Source organism: Sapajus apella, unplaced genomic scaffold, assembly GCF_009761245.1.
Source record: "Sapajus apella isolate SASKATOON/1434 unplaced genomic scaffold, GSC_monkey_1.0 scaffold151, whole genome shotgun sequence".
In the NCBI taxonomy this organism is placed as follows: domain Eukaryota; kingdom Metazoa; phylum Chordata; class Mammalia; order Primates; family Cebidae; genus Sapajus; species Sapajus apella.
This window is the reverse complement of record NW_022437091.1, coordinates 758,434-776,123: the sequence shown is the minus strand read 5'-3', so window position 1 is coordinate 776,123 and position 17,690 is coordinate 758,434. Positions and strand designations below refer to the sequence as shown.

Genomic DNA, 17,690 nt, shown 5'->3' with positions numbered 1-17,690 from the left:
TCTTATCACAAAATATGGGTTTTACATATTACATTTAGCATTTTTTTTGAGATGGAGTCACACTCTGTTGCCCAGGCTGGAGTGCAGTGGCACCATCTCGGCTCACTGCAGCCTCCAACTCCTGGGTTCAAGTGATTCTCCTGCCTCAACCTCCCAAGAATCTGGGATTACAGGATGTGCCCTATGTCCGGCTAATTTTTGTATTTCTAGTAGAGACAGACTTTTGCCATGTTGGCCAGGCTGGTCTCGAACTCCTGACCTCAAGGGGTCCTCCTGTCTCAGCCTCCCAAAGTGCTAATATTACAGGTGTGAGTCACCATGCCTTGCTTATATTTAGCATTTTTATATATCCAGAGCCAATGAAGAAACCAGTGAAATTTTCTACTTCTTGACCTAATCCTTAGGATTGCCAGAGTTCATCAACTCACAGAATTCCAACCAGCCCAGGGTCTGAGGCACAAAGAAACCAGGTGCTTAGATCTCCTGGGAGTGGCAGTGTCTTAATCCCACAGAAACTGCCCAGAACAGCACCATTACTCACTCCGGTCAGCTTTTAAGATTGACCAATTCCTCCAACTTACTTGGTTTTACTGTCAGTCTGGTCCCTGCTCCAAAGCGCAGGTCATTGTTATTGTCACAGCAATACATGCTCTAACAAAAACCTCCTGGGGAAACCTTGGAGCCAGTCTCAGCATGGCAGAGACAAGGCAGAGTGGCACTGACAGTGTCACACCATACACAGTCCCATTCTCTTTTTCCTACGGGAATGGGGCCATTTTGTCATGCCTCTAGATTGTAAACATGGGCACTTTTCAGTGCACTGAACACAGTTAATTGAGACCCCAAATTGGCACACTGAGACATAATCAGCTTTCAAACAGGTCCCTGAATGGTGCATAAACCAACATGGCAAATAAATCATGCCCAGGTACACTATTTGTCTTCAGGGACCACTTCGTATGAGGAACTGCCTGGTGAGGTGCTCCAGAACTTCTATGATTTGCATCTTACTCACGGGTTCAAAATACTCAAACTACTCATCTATGTAATTTCATAAAAATGATCATGTATTCATTTCATAATTGCACATAATGAAACATGGCAATGCTTTAGGGGGGAGGGGTTGGCATTTGTTTATGTTCTTAGAGGGTCAAGGTTTGGATTTTACTTCACCAGTGTTTTAACAAGTTAAGGGTGTAGGATGTTAAGCAAGTTTCCTTAGTATGTCTCCAAAACAGTCATTAGGAGGTCATTCTAGCCTACTTCATCCCATTTACACATATCACTCCTGAAAAGTTATCCAAGTATTCAGGACTCTCTGTTCTCTATTTGAGAGCCCTTTCATTCTGCTGCCCAGAGTGACAAAGTCCTGATGATAAATTAATTCCCAAACCACTGCTCTAAAGGAAACACACACATGGTAATAAAGACTGAAGCAGCTTGAGCAGAGAGGTTCTATTTTCACAGGTGGAAAGGAAAGCATCTGTAATAGGTTCAAAAATAGCACGAGAACTGACTGAATGCAGGTATGTATCCTCAGTGACATCACCTCCCATGGAAGGAAGGAAGGACGACGTCTAGCCAGGATATCCCCTCTGCAGTATCCCGTTTTAAAGGAACACACAGTTAAGTTACCTCATGGTTTCTGTTACCTACCAAGGGTGACTTGAAGTCTTGTTCCAGTCCCAAAGGTGAGTTTACCGCCAGTGCCAGTGTTTACACTGTGAGATGCCTCATAACAGAAACCTGCTGCTTGACTCTCCATCTGGTCTTCCCTTCCCCACTCAGAACTCTCCCCATGCCCTCTCCCAGATGGGCAGCCTTGGTGAGCCCTCAGGGACTCATCTCCCTTTCCCAAACTCCACAGTATTAATTCCTATGAGGGCAGCAGGGCTCTGGCCAGATACTCGCTTGACTAACAATACCAGCTGGTTGCCCTCTTTGACCTCAGTTTATCACGGGGTGCTGACTAGATGGTTAAGGCTGGGAAGTTGTCAAGTTCAACTCTGAAGACATTGAGAATTGAATTCTTTGTCCTTTCTCTTGTCATACTTGATGAGTGATGGGGCCGAGAAATAAAATGATTAATAACTGTACTAAAGTCCCTAAGTCAGGCAGAGAAGAGGGTACAAAGACAGAAAAGGAGAGATGGCCAAATCTCTATCTACACAGCCATTTCCACATTTCCTATGGATGCAATTTTTGTTGCAAAGGTGCTGCTGGCAAAGTGGCCGGCATATTTTCGTGACCCATTCTAAGCTCGTATCCTTTGTCTGCTGGTGCCCAGACTTTCCGATGATAGACTCCTACTCAAACACAGTTGCCAAAGGACAGATCTCAGGAGTCCTCTAAAGAAACAAACCGCACCACCTCCTTCATCTACATGGCTCAAAACCTTCCATATACTTAGGACAGCGCCAACAATGGTAGTGGCACCAGAAGCACATGAGCCAAAATTTAGAAATGTCCCCATGAGGACTGCATTTTGAACCCCACCTCCCAGGCGAAGGCACTTACAGGGCTGGATGATCAGACGAGTCCCTTTGCCAAAGGTGAGTTTGCCAGTACCTCCTCCTGAATATGCACTCTGGGCCAACCCTTTACATAAACTCCTCTGCCAGAAACTCATGCTCTGAAGCTCCCAGAACCTCCACAGCTGCTCTGAAACCCATGGACACCAGGTACAGCTAATAGCCCTGGTCAATGCTACTGGTCATTTCTCCCTCTCCTCTGTTGCTGACATAGAAGCTTGAAACACACATAACCAGAGTAAGGGCCCTGGAGATGACAACTGGAGTTTCTTGACACACTACCAACCAACTGTATCACTGGCGGCTTCTTTATGAGTGTGGACCTGGCCACAGGACCCTCATGTAGGAGAGATGGGAACAACAGAGAGCCCCTAGCCACAAATATTAAGAGGAGCATGAAAAGACACTGTGGTCTGTGCATCTGGAATCCAAAGGAACACAACTCAAAATGTCAGGCTAGAACAAATAATAGAAAAAGACATAAAGATCTTACTTTCTGCTTAGACTTACTGGGCCTAACTGCTAAATGAGTCCCGGTCCCAAAAGTCAGCTTGTCTCCGCTGCCTTTCTTCTCACTGCTGTCAACAGCTTTACAGAAACAGGGCAGACACCTGTCACCAGTGTCTCCTCACCAACCTGTCTACCCAGGCTTTTTCATGACACTGATCCTAGAAATGACCTACAAAGCCCAGCAGTGTGTGGCTTTTCTTCCACATCTCTAAGCCACAGGCTCAGGATAAATCTCCAAGCTCAAAACTACAGATTGAGATTTCCATTTTGGAAGTCTAGACACCCAAACAGCAAGCACTGTGGCCCACAGAGATGCTGACTTTTTTTTCAAATTTAACTCAATTTTAAAACTGTGGATCTCACCAGTGAACGGATGTGATTAACACCTCAAAGGCAACACATGGAAATTCTTAATGAATCACACTAATGAAATGCTTGTGTTGCACCTGAAAACTTACTTTTCCTTTCTTTAGAATCAAATACTTCTCTGCCAGAAAAAGTTTACTTAATATGCAATGAAACCCAGACTGAGACTCGAGTGTTTTATACTCACAAGGCTTGACTCTCAGAATGGTTCCGGAGCCAAAGACCAGCTGGTTTCCATAGTTCACACAGCATCAAACTCCTCTACAAAAACGGTGCTTGAGCATGGATGGTGTGTGGGGTGGGGCTGAGTTACTTGGCTCTAGAAACAGAGGACTGTTCCACTTTGCATTTAGGACCTGTTGATATTTGGCCAAGAGGCTGAAGACATAGTAATAATTGCAGAAACTTATAAAAGTAAAAAGGCCGATTGTTTATTGGAATTTGCCTTGTGTCTGCTCTTTGCTGCTTGGACTAGGATAAATGCTACAACTCCCCCAAGGTTTACTGTATCTTTTCTTTCAGGACTTTTCTAGTCATCTAGCCAGGATTTTCCTACATCTCATTAATTCTAATCATAGCCCGCTGTTCCAAATAATTCCACTCTGCTGTGATGTCCTCTACTTTCAAAACCCTTAGCAACTACCAACCACTAACAGCTTCTGGAAGCACTGCTTGGAAAGCAAACTTATTATAGCTGGCTTCCGCATCAGGTTTTCAAATATTTGGGGCTCTGATTTGGTTTAGAGCCCCTCTGACTGCCCCTTGCTGGATAAGGCATTCTTATGCTGATTTGCTCTTAGTGGAAGTGGAATTTTCCCTGCAGGTATTACGTTCTCACGTGGGGACAGTCCCCTGGGTTATGGCTACTATAGCACCTGTGCGAGGGAGCAGACTGGCCGTCACTGGGTCCCCAGGTCCCACAGCTCAGCTCTGTTGCTGTCTCACTTTGTAAGTCTGGAGCTCTGAGCTCCCTGTATCTAGATACAGAGTGAGGAGACACTATTTTTCTATCTTATCCAGAGAGAAGAAAAAGACTTTGATGTTTAAAAGTGCTTTATCCAGCCTAGCTGAGAGATGCTTTGTAATGTAATTGTCATTATAAAAGTCTGACCTACCCAAATCCTCAACACTCATGCCTTTAATTTCTAATGCAGCAAAAAAGAAAAAAAGATTTTTCTAGGTAACTGAGTGGTTAGGATAGAAAGGTTCCATACCTCCAGTTCTTGCTCTCGCAAGTATGCTTTCCATTCCATTTTGTGTGGTTGCCTTTGGTTACAAAGTGAACATATTCAAATTTTCCATAGTGTTTAATTGCAGGTGCAAAAAATCTATTTGCCCATGTTTCTCACATTCTTCTACCCTATGTATATACATTCAGTTCTATCTATCTACCTAACTTCAGGCATAGTTGTTTTTAACAGTTAATTCTGTGCCTCACCCAAATTGTAATTAACTAAATGCAGATGTGCTGCCACACTAAACTTCATTGGAAAAATAAGACAAAAAACCACCCAGAGATTTTCAAGTGCAAACTTTCCCCCTGAGATCAGTGTTTAGTCTTCTATTTAGATAATCCTGCCCCACCCAGAACACTAGCACTTAGCACCTCTCCAGATACCTTGCCATTTGCAGAGAGAGACACAACACTGGATTAGTTTTGTAAAATTATACTGCCCGACATTCTGTCTGCCCGCCTTCTGGGTCTCCTGGTTTGCTTGTCTCTTTGATATTCTATGTTTCTACCATTTCTTCCAAACACTTGCAGTACTCAAAGTTAAACTTATCACACAAGATAACAGTGAAGATGCAGTAATTATGCCTGAATTCTCTTCACATGTCACATTAGCACTTGATGGTAGCAGCAAAAACAGAATTGTGAATCATATTTTCTAGTTTTGAATTAAATAGGACTGGAGTTCCCCCGGAAAACTTAGATATTTGGCTGCCACCTGCCTCTACCAGTTATGAACAAGGACAGATGGAAATTCTCTAAGCCTACATGTCTACTACGACCCCCCAGAATCTTATGCAGGCTGATTTCCTAACCAATGATGAAGAACTTACTGGGTATAATGGTAAGTCTCGTTCCAGTCCCAAAGGTTAATTTCTCATATCCGGAGCTAGATACACAGTGTTCTAAGTCATTGCAAAAACCATCACTCTAAACTCTCCAAACTCTACTGCGTGCCCCTGCCCCATTTCTTGCAAATCCCCTTCCTGCAATGGATCCACAACATCAAAGCACCAGTGACCCTTTCCTACCATTTCCTGCTGGAACAACTGAGAGAAACTGGGATGAAAGGCTGTAATTAGGAGAGACTTGACATGTGCGATCTGTTTTGATTTTTCTGCCAAAGTTTTCTTCAGAGAGAACAGAGATCCTCTTTCTCCCTCTAGCTGGTATCAGTGCATCCCCCAGGTCTAAACACAAGAGCGAGTGTGGACCCGCTGTTGTTTTCTCATCCTTTTACACCATCCCATATTCAGTTTTCTGTAAAGTTACTTCATTAACCTTCTAGCCTCCTAGTCTCTCTCCTCTAAGAGTGTCCTTCCATTCTCTGCTCCTGAGGCTTGTGCCACAAAGGCCCCAGCTTCTCTGGCTGGTGCAGATGTGGGGGTGAGCTAGAAAGGCCAGCTATAAATGACATCACCTGCCCCCCCCCACTTCAGGAGTGTTCAGGCAGGGAAATAAAGACCTGTCCAGGCATAAATCATTCTTGGTGGTGGTGGGGGGGTGGTCTTTACTCTGCTCCAGATAAAGTTATACCTAGAAGCAGAGAAATAGAGTAGCAGACCTTGACAGTTCTTTCTACATTTTAAAGGGTTTATTCAACACAATGGTGATGGGAAATTTTCTTTGACTTACTTGGAATGACTGTCAAACTTGTCCCTGTCCCAAAATAGAACCTCTGGTTACCGGTGTTCCACTGTGATAGGAAGCTCAACAAAAACCAGGCAGAAGAGACAGCCTGGTTTTTGTTGGTTTAGACAAAACAGACAGAGCTTACACCTGGGGCCCTACCAAGTGATGGACCGAAAGGCAGACCAGCAGGCAGGCAGGCAGGCAGGCAGGCAGGCAGGCAGGCAGGCAGGCAGGCAGGCAGGCAGGCAGGCAGGCAGGCAGGCAGGCAGGCAGGCATCTTCTTCCCCCGTGGAGGCGCAGGAACAAGCTTATTACTGGGAAGGAGCTCTGGGGCTTAGAGCAGCTGTGAGTGACCATGTGCAGCTGGAGGCACTGATTCCTCCCGAGAAGGGATTAAAAGGAAGGCTAACGTGCATCTTGTGCTGCTTGCTATCTAATTAAAGGTGTAGATCCATTTGTTTTGTGCTTGGGCATTTAAAAACTTCTTTTTCTTTTAAGATTTAATTTCTCTCCTGATGATCATATGATTCTGAAGTGGATTTTAATCAGGACCCCCTATTACACCTCTGGACTTTACATTTCTTTGTGAAACTTCTGGAACAATTCATCTTCTCTAGATTAACCCCAAATGAGGCTCCAATCACCTTGCTTCTTTCCGACCTGCCTCATTTCCCTAGCACCCCCATCACCCAATGTCCATTGCTTATTGCCCCACCCCTTTTTGTCCCCCGTGTGCAGTTAGAATGTGCTGATAGATCACAGGTTGTCTTTCAAATTGCCACATTCAAGTCCCATGTTATCTGTGCTACCTTTGAAGGACTAAGCCTATATTTGCTATTCTGTGACCTTTTTTCCCCTGATCAGAGCCAGTGTATCTCAATTCTCTCAATTTTGTGTCCTCAACCACCATGCTATCTGCAGTCATTTAAGCCCTAATGCATGAGACTGTCAGCCCCACCACACTCCACGGGCAGCATCCCAGGGAGACTTACTTGGAATGACTGATAAGCTTGTTCCTGGCCCAAACGTCACCTTGCTGTTGGAGGTTGTCACACAGCCATCCAAACCTTTACAATAACTGACAGGTGACTCTTAAAGATCTTAGAGCCCAGTCTGTCTTGATGCCACTTCAAAAGGCATCTCAGGTATCATTCAGCATTACCTATAGGATCTGTGAGTTCAAGCCACAGTGAGGCCAGATTCTGTTGGGAATGGTAGGAAACTTGCTAGGAATCTATACAATCTATATTTCTTCACCTTTGTGTCATTACAATTTCTCACATGCTGCGGTTTTAAAAAGCATCATTGAACTCCCTGTTTCCTCCTCCCTTCTCTATTATTCCCCAATCCACACAACATCCCCATCTGCATTTCATTTCTGTCTCTAAGCCCTAGCTTGGTGACACCAGGTCCTCAGGCACCATTGATCTGCTTTCTCCGAGATAGCATATGCTCACCGGCTCCCGTGATTAAAGAACTGGAAATGCCAGGCTCTCAGAGGCTGATATCTGGGCTCCCAACTCCTTATCTCTGGTCAATATGTTATTCTAATTTGTCTGGCTAATGAAGAGCTGACCTTTCTAAGTGGATGCATTTTGCTGAAATGACAACTGCCAAAGAGCTAACAACAAAGGCTGAGCTCTGAAGGCAGTTTTGGCCTTTCAGATCCCTTCGGCATATTTCAGTCAATAGGATCCCTACCTCAAATGTCAGTCTCTGTGTTGGCTCCCACACTGCTGGGCTTGGGGAAACACAACAGAAATTGGGCAATATTGGTCCAACCTGCACCCTGCTCATTAGAACCAGACTTCACTTGGAGGCATCTCACACATCAAGATGATCACAACAACTCAACATTCAGCCTTATAGTGGCACTGGCATAGTCCAAATCCACACCCACCTGGCATGAATTCATGTTGTCACTGAATGGAGCAGATACAGGTGGAGGTTTCAAGTGGCCTTCTCCATACACACCGAACTGCAATTGTGCTAGCTGTCTGACCAACTATGCCTGCACAAGGGAAGCTACTCCAGAAATACAGGGATTGGACTCATCCCTTTAGCATAAAAAGACACTGCCCTTGATGGCGATCCTAGGAAAACTGTTCTGCAATAGCAACTGGAGTGCTGACGCCCTTCTCTGACACCCACCTCCCATCTCAGTCTTAACAAGCTGCAGTGAAAGACATATTCCTGCTTTTCCTTTCTGTCTCTCATTCCTTTATCATTTCTGAGCACCCACGGGGCTCCAAACTCTCTTGAATCCATTTCCATTTGACTCCCTTAGAATCCCTACAGGAATGCGCCAAAAGGCCTGAAACAGGGAAGGGAGCAAAAGTACATAAGGGACACTGTCAGTTTGGGTCTTTCCAGCCTGCTTGGCTTCACGGTTAGTTGTGTCCCCTTTCCAGATATCAGCTTCCCATAGCTGTCATGCATCATCTCGCTTCAGGGAGTTTTACAACGACTGACAGAAGGAACTTTATGAATCTTAAAAAACAGTCAAGTTTCTGTCTCTTCCCAGTGGGGTGCAGCAGCAAAACACCAAAGCCAAATCTTTCTATCTGCTCTAATTATCAGCCAGGATACAAGTCACCACGAGGAGAAAGGTATTAAGCCGTGTGTCTGAAACTCTTTGGAATTAATTGTAATCCCTTGCCTGTTGGTTTCAGCGATAGGGAATGGACACAGTGGATGTTTATTTCTGTCTATGCTTTCTCTCCCCACTCTCTCTCTTTGTAGTTTTGCATCTATAGAAGCAAAAGGCGACAACAGACAGGAAACATAGAGGGATTTGAAATGAGACCTCAGATTCCCATTTAGTTTTCATTTTTTCCCTCTCTGCTTTCATTTAAAACCCATTCTGAACCAAATACCACATACCTATTCAAACTCTGCTCTCAATTTTCCTCTTTATTGTGGATGATACTGGTGGAAACGGCCTCGGCTATACCAAGAATAACTTAAGATTGATGTAAGGAAGGACTTTCTGACAGGGAATGCTACTAAACAGAATGGATTACTCAGGGGAGTCATTTGGAAAGGGTGACTTCCCCCTCAAAAAAGTTAGGGCATCGCCTCCAGAGAAGATCCTGAAAGCTGGAAAGATTCTGACTTTCCAGCATTAAGGTCAGCTGTACTCACAGCAGGGAGACAGACCTAACGACTCAGGGTCCAAAAGGAAGTCTGCGAATACTGAGGTTAAAGAAGAGAAAGGACCTCAGAGGACACCACTTAACTTCAAGCAAGATCTGGTTCTTTAAAACCTGACACTGAGGTGAAATTTCAGAATTTCCAGTATACTGCTGTGTCCTGTTACACTTACTTGGATGGACAGTCAAGATGGTCCCTTGTCCAAATGTCAGCTTTCCAAAGCCAGTACCACCAGTGGTTTAGCACTGCAGTGGAGGCCTTTACAAGAACCCCAGGGGGACTTCTGAAGCCCACAGACTTCCTCCTCTTTTAATTCTGGGGAGAGTAAACTCACCCAAAGGGACCTGGATCTGTGAGGCTCACTTCCCACCAAAGGTCAGAAGACCATTTCCACCTCTGGTCCTGGGACACTGACCTGCCACGTCCCCCCAGGGCCGGCCTCCTGCTTCCCGTATCTCTCTAGTTCCTCTGGTTTTTGTCTGAGGCTTACTGCTTTCTCACGTTCAGCATCTCTCTTTCTAAAGGTCTCATTTCCATTTTACAGCATCATTTTCAGGACAATTTCTCTGATCAGTTTTCAAGACATGTCCTACCCTCCCCTCGAGGTGTCACATATTTCTGATGACAATGAATTGATTACAAGGAGACAGGAGGAGAGCGTTCAGCTTTTTGGTGACTAGAATCAGATGAGGTTTAGACTGCAGCCTCATGAAACACCATCTCCTGAGCTTCCCTTCATGCTCTAGCATGAGAAATAAAATGATGGGCACATTTAACTGAGCTTTCACACAACGTAGCTTTTTTTGTCAGTCTTGAATCTGGTGAAATGTAAGTAGTAGTTCACAGAAAAAAGTTTATATCTGTGCCTTGTTATGGTGATTAACTATTCTGGGGATCATTCTGGGCTGAGCAAAGCAAGACCTTTGTCCTGAAAAACCCCTGAATCCCAGGTAAACCAGGACATCTGGTCGCTCCACAGTCTCACCTGAGGTGTTCTGACCTCACAGAGCAGCTCAGTGGCCACAGTGGTAGGGTTAAGTGAGGTCTCTGTTAGAGGCAGGCTTTTGCACATTTACTTGGGGTTCCTGTAAATTTCATCTCTTGACCAAACAATGCTTCTGTTGCTGACAAACACAACCACAGGAATCCTGGGAGTCTCCCTGGCTGTATCTGGATGTCACCAAAAAATGTTAAGAGCAAAATCCAGGCAGTTTCATTACGTGGTGATGATCAAACCCTATCCCCAAAGGGTACGAAATACAGATATCTGTTTAATTGAATTCAGTTTTTTAACTCAGACTTTTTTTTTGACTGAATTTATGCTAGCCTATGTGTCATCTCTTCAAGCAACCACTTCTTACAAAGGATTAAAGTTTGAGCTGGCTTACTATCATGAAAAGGGTGAGAGAAAGAGGCTGTAATATAGCTAAGAAGACGTATCCATTTTTTTAAAGGACAGTAGTCAGGGATTCAAACTACCCTCCCCATCTCTTCACTGTTTCATGATATTCACTGTCTAAAGAACTTCCCACCCTCTCTTCAGCCTGCACAGGACATAAGCAAAACCAGATGCCTGCCCTCAGCTGAGGCCCTCAAACAGACAGGCACTAAAGTGTTGCTGTGGCAATAATCTCTGTGTTCCACTTACTGCAGGAAAACAGAATTTAATCACGGGGTCCTTGGACTCCAGCCTTGCCATGTAGTTCCTACAGCTAAAGAGTCCACTGCATGGGAAACCTGGCATACAATTACTGTCCAGAGCTCTGGATGAGTGCTAGCCTTGCACAGATGTTTTCTTTGCCTAGTCAGGCTGTCAAAATTCCCTGACCTTGTCAATGTTTTAAAGTAAAGGGGTTGTTACGGTTCTCAGTCCCCTAAGAGGCTGACCAAGTGCTGAGAGGGGCTCCAGCTTCTCTGCATTCCGGAAAACCCACTGCAGAGCCCTGCCCTAGTGTGTTTCCAGTAAGAAACCAAAGAAAAAAGCCTACTGTCTGGTCCCTAGCCTTGGCTGCCCACCCTCCAAAAAGCGACTGAGTGTTAAGTCTCCTGGGATGTTCCTATGAATCCACTTGAAGCTTTAATTTGATAAGACCTCAGGGGACACTGCTGAATGCCTGGGATTTAACAACATTATATATTATTCATTGTTGCTGTTGTCACAGACGTGCTGATTTTGTCCCTGCTGAGCAAGGCGCTTCTGTGCATGGGAGCTTCATGGCTAACCACACTGCATGTTCTTCAGGCAGGGCCTATCCCAGATCATTCCAAGCCGTCTGCTAGCAAGTCTGCATTAACTCCCTCAATGCTGCATGCATAGTGTCACCAAATCCTTTACCACCCATCTGGCCACCAGTGCCAGTCTTTTTATGAATATTGCTTGGGCTGTGTTTTTCAAAGTACCCTTTCCCAGTGTGCATTTCTTCTTAATCACAGAAAGAAGATCTGAGTAAGTAAAACTGGGGCAGCTGGCCTTTACTCAACATCAGGGCACTTAGGAGACTGGAGCCCTTTGACAGGTTTTTCCCATTTTCATTTTACCTGAATTTTACAAGTCAGTCTTCTCCAGTCTTAGTTTATAAGAACCATTTCAGAAGTCCAACAGCAGCACAGATTTTCAAGAAGTGCCAATAGCAACCATAGTGCCTTACTTTTATAGATAACATTTTAAAACTTTTCTAAGTACTCACACATTACCATTAGGGAAGGGTGGGTGTATATTTGGAGAGAATGTGCTGCTCTATTCTCACGACTCAGAGGACAGATGAATTTTCCCCTTCTCAGGTGAACTAAGTAAAGTGGAGGCTGAATCCATCATTTTGGTAACCAAGGAAAAAGTGTGGTTAAATGCGCTGCCTGAGTTAACCAGACAGTTCCACCCACGGGACCTCAGTTACTGCACTGGGGATTGAGAACAGTTCTATTCAGAGAGATAAAGTGAAGGTAAAAGAAAAGGAGCCTGCTTATAGAACTTTCAGCATTAGTTAATGCAATTGCAGGGCCCCATTACTTCAGGCAATAAATTTAAGAGGAGTGTTAGTATCTAAGTCTAGAAAATTTATATTTGGTCTACTGTGTTTGCAGAGTTACAATATGCCAATTTCCTCTTTATCTTTTTGGCAAACATTTCCTGACCCTTAGCTGGATCCCTCAGGATTCTGTATTCAATTTTGCTCCTTGCACCAATAATCTTGTTTAAGATGGTTGATAGGAATGTTTTAGGCTGAAAGTAATTTAGTCTTTGTACAATGCAGTTCTAATCCCTCTGATGGGCACCATATCCCCCCAGCACAAACATTAGATTTGGAACCTAAGCTGGGGTGTTTTGGAGGGGCAAGTAATTTAAAGAAGTGATTGAATCCCCCATTTCCCAACTCCCTTCAAACTTACTTGGATTCACGGTTAAGAGAGTTCCTTTTCCAAATGTCAGTTTGTTGGCACCTCCACTATTCTCACAGCCATGGAAGGCTTTACAGAAACATGAACAGAAGCTGCTCTTTGCAGAGGGTCCTGGGGGTCAATATGATCTCGATTGCTCAACTCTTCGTTAAGCTACAGGTTGATAGGTTATTTGATAATAAGTCCAGGCAGCTGCTGTAGGTGGGTGCTGGGCTTCCAGAGGGGAATGAAGCCCTGATACACACACACACACACACACACTCTTATATGTGTGTGTATATATATCTTTAAAGTTTTTTTTGTTTAAAACTTTTGTTTTCTTTGTGACTAAGCTGCCATCATAGTTCCAGTAATCCATTTCTTTCTTTCTTTTTTTTTCTTTCCTAATTGTCTTCCCCTGGCTGGTACTCAGTTTCTACTTTTTGCACTTGTTGGGGTAACTATTTCTCTGCTTTTTTTTCCATTGAAATTGCTCATATCAACTCACTGGATTCTGATTTACTGGAAACTGTAGAAGGGGAGGGAAGCACAAATTTTTTTTACAGGGATGTGTGTAAAGGTAGAAATTTGGGGGCTTTCCTATCTTTCCGGGTCTGCTTCTCCATAAAGGACTATGCAAAATGAGTATATGTCCCTCAAGGAGAGCTTGCAGGACATGACCCAGAAAGGAAAAGACTATAGCCAGTTGCATGTAGCTTCACCCTTTCATACTTACTTGGGTTGATGGTCAGTCTGGTTCCTTGCCCAAATACCAGCTTCTGGGCTCCCTGAGTTACACCACAGCACATGGCTTTACAGAAACTGCCAACGAGGCCCCACCTCTCCCCTCTGAGGAAGACGACTGATCTGCCTTCCTAGCAGCCCAAGCCTGTGGCAGAGAATGGCCCAAATTTCACTAACCAGATAAGTTTAGGACAAAGTCTCCTTGGGCTGCTCATTTTCTCCTTCACAAAGCCTCCTTTAGACATGGTCCAGACTTTTCCGTTTCCTTGCCAATCAAATATTTAACATTTTTATTTTCACCCATAGAGTTTTAACTTTTTTTTTTAAACCTTTCTTTCAGCTTTTATAGAGCTCTCCCTAAAAACAGGTGGATTAAAAGAATCTTTAAAGTCAGAGTATACTAGGTCTCCTGAGAGAAGTTAATCTGGCTTCCTTCTTAAAATTTCTGGTTTGAATGGGAGGGCCTGCTCATCTGAGACCAATTTGTTGTGCTAAGACAGGAAAGGTGAAAAGGCGATGCAGAAAATCCAGGGGAAATCCTGCGTCGTGAGAACTTCTTGACCCTCCACACTTACTTGGATTTATTTTCGTGCTCAGCCCCTTCCCCCAACAAAGGCGTTACCAGCACTTGTCACTAACAGGGGGCCAACCTCAAAATCTATTCTAGAGACTCCTACCTATAGGAACTTCAGTGTCAGACATGGTTTCTTCCTCTGCTCAGGGAAATTTGATTGAAAAACCATTTCCAATTTTGCCAAATGAAAAGGATTAGGAGAAAATCTGTTTGCCCCTGTTCTCCTTCCTCCTCCCTCTTTGTCTTCAATAGTTTTAAATTATTTATAGAAACATCCCCTTTAGGGTTAGAGAAATGTGGCAAATTTCTAATCTCTTCGTCCTTTTTCTTGCTATCTATTTACTGCAGTCATGTATTTACGGTCTAAATTTACATTTCATTTCCATTTGCAGGAGCTTCTAAGCATTTTTCTATTACTTCCAGAACACTGTGTATAATAATAAACTCTACAGAAATAAACCAAATCACAAGGAGTGTTTAGGTCTGGAGGCTGACATTTCTCAAGACAGGTATGGGGCAAACTACTTATTATTCTTCCAGGCAAGACTAAGATAGGGGCAGTCCAGTCAACTGAGCAACTAGGCTTGCAGGGTGGACATGCTATGTATAAATAACTATCTATTGAGCCTTGCTCCTTGGGATTAATTTGGATTTTCTTTTTAATCTAGTTCCCAAATATCAACTTCCCATCTTTTAGTGCTTAGAATCTCTCTGACAGGGAAAGCTTAAGTTAAATCTCATGGGGTTTTTGAATCTCAACCAATATTTCATCTCAGTACACATCACAAATAGAGGAACCAAAAGAAGAATGAATGTAACACCTGTGGGAGAGAATTTATAACAGTTCTTTGGGAAGGATGAGAATTATAAATAAAAGTAGAAATGTGTGTGCTTTTCCTAATTATCATTTTTATTATCTGGAGGACTCTAAATGTCCAATCCAGTTTGGAAATACAGCAGCTGACTCACCTGCTCTTTAGACCCTTGTTAGCCAATGGACACACAGGTTAGCATGGAAATGCTTTTCTCTCTTACGCTGTTTTAGGCATGAGGAACTTTAGGAAGGTCACATGGAGCTCACATACTACTAGGACATTCTGATTCTAGTCTTTCTAATGGGGATAATAATTTGATCATGAAAGTAGTTTTATTTTGAGATACTCATTGAATAGCTGGTATCTTTTGGGAATTATGAGCAAAAGTTAAACCCCAAACAATTGTTTGGAATGAGCTTCCATTAACATAGAAAACAGAGATTCCCTTATGCAACAAAATGTCAGCCACATTCAAGTTAATTGAAATTAGGTTTGTTTTGAGAACGGTGGAGCAACACTTAAAATATCCCCCTTAGTACTGCATTTGGATTAGGGAATCCTTCTCTCAGGCTTCCAAGCTTAGTTGCCACCTTTTCAATGAGGGATACAGAAGTGAGTGTGTATCAAAAGGGGCTTCTCTGATGCAGACAGCTCAGACAAGGTGGAGATGAAAATGATCCATGAGGACCCAATCAGAAACAACAGTTAACAGCATCCTGGGACATATTTTCAGAAGTTCATGGTCTTTCTAATATGACTATTTCCTTTCAGTCTTACATTTTCCCTCTAAATATCAGCTTGTCATCAGTGTCAGTACCAGAAAATCTCACACAGCTTTACCCAATTTAGCTTGGCTCCAAGATTTTGAGTTATGGGGATTGGACAATTCTTTTCCTAATTGCACCAATATGGAAGCTTTGGGAAGACAAGTCAGCGGACATGGAGTGCTGGCTCAGTCGTTTATATCAGCAGGCTCCACCTCACTGTTTCCTTTGGATTAGGCTGCATTGTATACTCCCAGCCATTGGTATGTATTTTAGTCTAATCTGTACTTTCCTTTGTCCTTTCTAAATGCTTTCTGCCCCTACAACACTAAAACTTCAATTCAGATTCCATTTGTCAGACACATATCTCCAATATTAACAAAAACACACTTAACATTCCCAACTACTTAAAAGTGTTAAAGAAACAGTCCCAAAGGGGCTGCAGTCAGGGGCTGCCCACATTGTCATTTTCTCCAGAAAGCCCCATGGTGAAAGACGCTAATAATGGACAGGAGATTTAGTTATCTTTCACGGAATTTCTAAGGATGGTGGCTTATGTTTGGAAACAAATAACATTCATTAAAACATACCTGGGCTAACACTCAGAGCTGTTCCTTTTCTAAATGTCAGCTTATTACTGACTCCAGTATAGCACAATGACACGAGAGTCTACAAAACCTCCGTTGCCCACACTCCCCTTGATATTTAGTTAAGTGCTCACTTGTCATCTAAGAATCCCCATGATAAAACCAGCTGTTTGTAATTTGGGACTGGTGAAATAATTTATGGACCACCTGGGACCTTCCTTTCTCCTCACACTCATTGTCACCTTATTGGAAATGTGCCAATATCCCCTCACAGCGTGCCTACTGTGATAAAATGGGAACAGGAAGTGCCTCCCCCATTCTACAGAGGAGGAAAATAGAGGCTCAGAGAGTTAATCAATTTTCTCTTAGTCCCATGGAAAATCTCACCAATTATAATAAAGAATTAAGCTTTTTAACAGTCTGACTCCTTAACTCAGTGCTCCACTGACACTGTCTTTCTCAGCTGTTAGATAAAATAGCACATGAGGGCAAACAGCAGAGACCTGCGTGTAGTAGGAATACACCAGCAGTTGTTCGCATTGGAATTCATTAAGGGGGCTGCTGTGGTTTGGAATTGGGTTATAAAACAGGATTGAAAATTTGGAAATAAGGATTCCAGAAAGGAATTTGGAAGCAATAGTTATTTAGACTTACATGGGTTTACTGTCAGTTTTGTTCCTTTTCCAAAGACGAGCTTTTCAGATCCGCCTGAGTTACACCCCCACAGACTGCTTTACAAATACTGCCAAGACCCTCCACCACGGGCTGGGAGCTAGGGCTCCACCCACTTTCCCGGGGAAGCTTAAAATTATACAATTGTATGGCTATTCCTGAAAAAGGAGAGGAACTACGGAACAAATTTGATGACTCTCTTACCTTATAACACGTTAGGTTGTTGTCTTATTAAGTAATTAGTTAATCTAGCTGGTCAGCAGTTGCAGTTAATTTGAAAGAGCTCAGACTGTGGGGTCAGACAGGCTTGAGTTTGAAACCCAGGACAGGTTTCTTAACTTGCAGCACCTCAGTTTCCCCATTTGTAAAGTGGGGAAAACAATTACTGCTTGATGATGTTGTAAGGATTAAGAATATGTAACTGGGTCACAGTGGTCCTGTTGATCAATGCTGTCTTTACTTGCTGAGACCACACTTCTTTAGGGATTATTTTAGCAACCTTAGAGACTAGAGCATCAGGGACATTCCCTCCAGACATGCTCCCCTCACTAAAAAGCATTTAGCTCTGGAATTTGAGTGCCAAGAATTAAATTCCAGGTTCTCTTTCTTACTTCATTACTGTGAACAAGTTATTCAACATCTCTGTGCTTCTATAAAAATATAAAATATAAAAATTTTCCTTCTATAAAATGAGGATAATAGCTCCTAACTCACAGACTTGGTATAAGGATTAAAT

General features: G+C 43.3%; 1 long non-coding RNA gene and 1 gene segment (V, D, J or C); one reads left to right on the top strand and one right to left on the bottom strand.

Moving 5' to 3' along the window:
- Nucleotides 1-17,690, bottom strand: part of LOC116541450 — a 544,521-nt gene that overhangs the window by 54,908 nt on the left and 471,923 nt on the right.
- Nucleotides 1-17,690, top strand: part of LOC116541484 — a 271,561-nt gene that overhangs the window by 18,523 nt on the left and 235,348 nt on the right. The window contains exon 2 of the long non-coding RNA XR_004264829.1: nt 617-621. This is a non-coding gene — a long non-coding RNA (uncharacterized LOC116541484). The remainder of the gene's footprint in view (nt 1-616; nt 622-17,690) is intronic.